Source organism: Pinus tabuliformis, chromosome 4_2, assembly GCF_031772625.1.
Source record: "Pinus tabuliformis cultivar Carrire ecotype Pingquan chromosome 4_2, CPIR1, whole genome shotgun sequence".
NCBI lineage: Eukaryota > Viridiplantae > Streptophyta > Pinopsida > Pinales > Pinaceae > Pinus > Pinus tabuliformis.
Genome location: NC_142304.1, coordinates 830,505,648 through 830,509,491, shown reverse-complemented (window position 1 = coordinate 830,509,491; position 3,844 = coordinate 830,505,648).

Sequence of the window (3,844 nt, the reverse complement as noted above, 5' to 3'; positions counted from 1 at the left end):
TGTCTCGCTGTCTCACTACTGTTCTGACCTCTGGACGCTGAATTGGGGAGAAACTAATCTGACCTCTGGACGCGAGAAATGGGACGTGAAGGACTAGAAGGCTAATCAAACAGAGGAGATGATCCTGAACAGTTTAAACTTAAAATATGAGATGGTGTATCATAAGCAGGACATCAGGCATAGTGCGCGAATCCAAAATTCAGATAAATTTAGTCATCCCAGAGATAACTTCATCAAATTAAACTTTGATGGAGCATCGAAAGGGAATCCTGGCAATGCTGGTTTCGGAGGCATATTTCGCGATAGTCAGAAGCAGGTAAGGTGGATTTACGCTGAATGGGGCGGGGAAATGACGAATAATGAGGCTGAATTTTGGGCGATCCACCAGGGGCTGAGAATCGCAATCCGAAATGGTTATACAAACTTGGAAATAGTTGGTGACTCCCAGATCGCGATTGAAATATTGAAGAAACTTAGCAATGGAAGAGATTGGGAACGAATTACAAGCAGTTGGAGAACTGCCGGAATTGTCCAAGAGATAGCGGGTCTGCTAAAAAGGATAGAATACAAATTAGTTAACCATGTAAGGAGGAATGGGAACCGCGCGGCTGACTTCCTGGTGAACTGGGGTTGTAAAGGACGAGGCAGCATTGTAGACAGCCAATGGAAAGTGGTGTGTGCCAGCAGAGATTGGGTAGACTTGGCAAAGATTATAAATGAAGATCATGATCAGGCAACGAGCGAGAATGCCAGGATTAATGAGCTGGATAGGTGAACGGGACTGGAGATCTCGGTTAATGATTGCAGGTCAGTGTGGACAGAGGAATGATATGATGGTAATGCACAATGCAGTACACCGGCGGCGTGCGTGGAAGGCATCTCAGGATCACCCCCACCGCGAAATAATTAATGTGCGCGATCGGAGAGGATGGTGGAGTGGCATGTCAGAACTTCAGACGGTAAATGATAATCTAGGAATGATGGCCAGGAGAGGCAACATCCCGGATAATAAATGGTGGCAATGCAGCGCCGATATAGTGGCATACTTCGGGGGCAGAAAGATAATAAGTACCCAGACGGGTAACGGAAGGCAGCAGATTAGTTTCTCCCCAATTCAGCGTCCAGAGGTCAGAACAGTAGTGAGACAGCGAGACAGGAAAATTTTTAGCCGGCACCAGAGCATACTCCGTGGCATAATTGGAGATAGCATGGAAACCAGGATGAAGTCCAGGGTGGCGGAGGAGCTGAATATTGCAGCTGACAAGAGCAGGGACAGGAAAGGCAAGGCTGCTGCGAAAGAGGAGCTCCCGGCCGAAATTTTTGAGATTGCGGACGAGTCTGAGGAGGAAGAACCCCGCCGCGAAGCTAACAGGAAGTATAAAGCACAGGGCAGATCAACAGGCGGTTGGAACCAGCAGTCGAAAGAGGATCAGCCAGCACCACAGATGGAGCGCGTAAGAAGATACGGCATGAGAAGAAGTGATAGGGGAGCGGGAAGCAGGGTGGATACGAGCGGCAAGAGAGGTCGGGGGCAGAGCAGGAATAAAGGCGAAAAAGGCGAGAACTCCAAGCAGGAAGCGGGACCCGCCAAAAAAACGAGGAGGTCGATGGAACAGAGAATTCACCAGGCTGAGAGGGCCTATCAGCAAAATACAAATCCAGAGGTTAGAAGAATTATGCAGCATTTGGAGGAGGAGTCTTTACAAGGCCAATCTGATGCAGAAATGGAGGACTGGGAATTCTTACTGCATGACCCAGGCAACACCAGGGGCAGAATGTCTCTGTTCAAGCAATCTCTCCACATTTACTGGGTAATGAAAAGGTTATTGGCAAAAGCATTAGAGCAAGTTGCTACTGAGATGGTGGAAATAGCGCAGGGAGGCCCTGAATTGCGTAGGGAACTGAGGTTCATACACATTGCTTTAGAGAGGCAAGAGAAGAAACTGGATGAATTACAACAGCTATTGAAGGGAGAACATCAGGGAGCAGACGGAGGAGCAAACCAGCAACCTGCAACTGAAGATGTCTGAGAAAAGATATGTATAGGAAAGTTCATAGTCTAGTTAAATATAGTTTTTTGCATGTTCTAGATAAGGGAATATATTTTATGCAGACCAGTAGGATTAGGAGTTCTCAGGACTGTTTAGTCCATCTTGCAAGGATAATCAGACTTTGGGCTTTCTATTTTTGGTCGGCCATTAAAAACTTTAGATGGCTTAATTACTCGGTTTCCCCATGAGGGCGAGTTAATATGTTTTGATACTATGTTCTGTTTTATTTTCTATTCAGTAATAGAAAGAGTCCCACCTCAGCTTACAAAAAAAAAAAAAATTATAAATTTAAGTTATTTAATTTGCAAATTTCTAGATTGAGGGTGTTGAATCATTTTTACATTCAATAACACATTTTAAACAAGAAGAAATCACAATCTCACTTGAAATTGTATAACTCAATTTCAGAGGGAAAAATGTCACATCTCGATGTACTTTAACATAAACCATAGTAAAAAATAAAAAATAAAAAAAAAAATTGTTACATATTACCACAGTTCTTATATGACGATTGTAAAGGCACTTACCCTTTGAACATAATATCAAACATGCATATTATATCAATCAAATATCATTTACAAAGCGGTTTATTACTATACAGTACAATGCATATATTTCAATGCATTTGCAATTAAGTCTGGGTACTAAAGATTTACTATACACATGGTTTTATATGCTCATTACAGATTTAATAATATCAATTTTCTCTGCCACCAGATGTGGCAGGAGCAGGACTCGTCTCCTTTGTCGTGCACCCTCTAGTTGTCCCTCCTGCCTCGTTCTCCTCATTGCTTCGACGGTGATCTCACCATCGCTCTAATTCGATGAACGACGACTCATTTGAAAACTTCATTGGGGTTTTACGAAGGTCTTGTTTCATTTTTATTGTTTCAGTCTTCGACTCTCTGGTTTTTGGGTTCTGAGACTAGGGTTTCGTCCCTGAGTTGCTTGAGCTATGAAGACTTCGGTTTGGCTTCTGCGGAGGTTTCAAAATAGGTGGAGCCTCCACCCATACGCGGCCCCTTCAGCTAATCACTTATTCTTTCTTAGGTCTTAAGCTACTTTATTTGTGGTTGTAATGTTACGTTCTAACAGATTTTATTGATGTTGGAGTGTGCAGGTTATTCAGGTGAGGTCTCAGCGTGTCAAAGGATTTCTGAGGTGGTTTCCACCGATTTTCTGAGACCTACACACTCAGATATTCAATGGGTTCTCGGGTATGTTCAATGTTTTTGGTTGCGACATCTATTGGCCGGGTAGAGAGGCATTCAGGCTTGCCCTGATGGATTTCCTCGAAAGGGTTTCTAGATTCCTATTGAGTTAATCTGGTACTTCGGGTGTATGCTTATTATCTGCACGAAGGGGCTCTGCTCCTGAATACTAGCTACTGTAATTTTGTATTTATGCTGTATGTGTATTTTTTATTTTAAGGGAACCCTTGTCGACTCTTCGGGTGACGGTTCCGGACTTCGGGGTTTATCCAGCAACCCCTTGGGAATCAAACTGGAAGTCTATAGTATTATTGACAGTGCTCGAATTATATGTCTTATTTGCTCTGGAATTTTCATCCAGCGCTTATTTAATTATTTCATTTACTCTGGAATCTTTTTCATAATAATGAATGCTTTCAAAGATGTATTTCAGGGCTAGCCCGACTCTTTATATAATGGCAATGAATTATTAGTTTAAATTGGTTAATACTCATGTTTAACAAGCAACTCCTGTAGCTCTCGCATCTCTCTGATTTTCTAGATATTGTAATATTCGGGCTTTGTTTTGTATATATGGTCTCT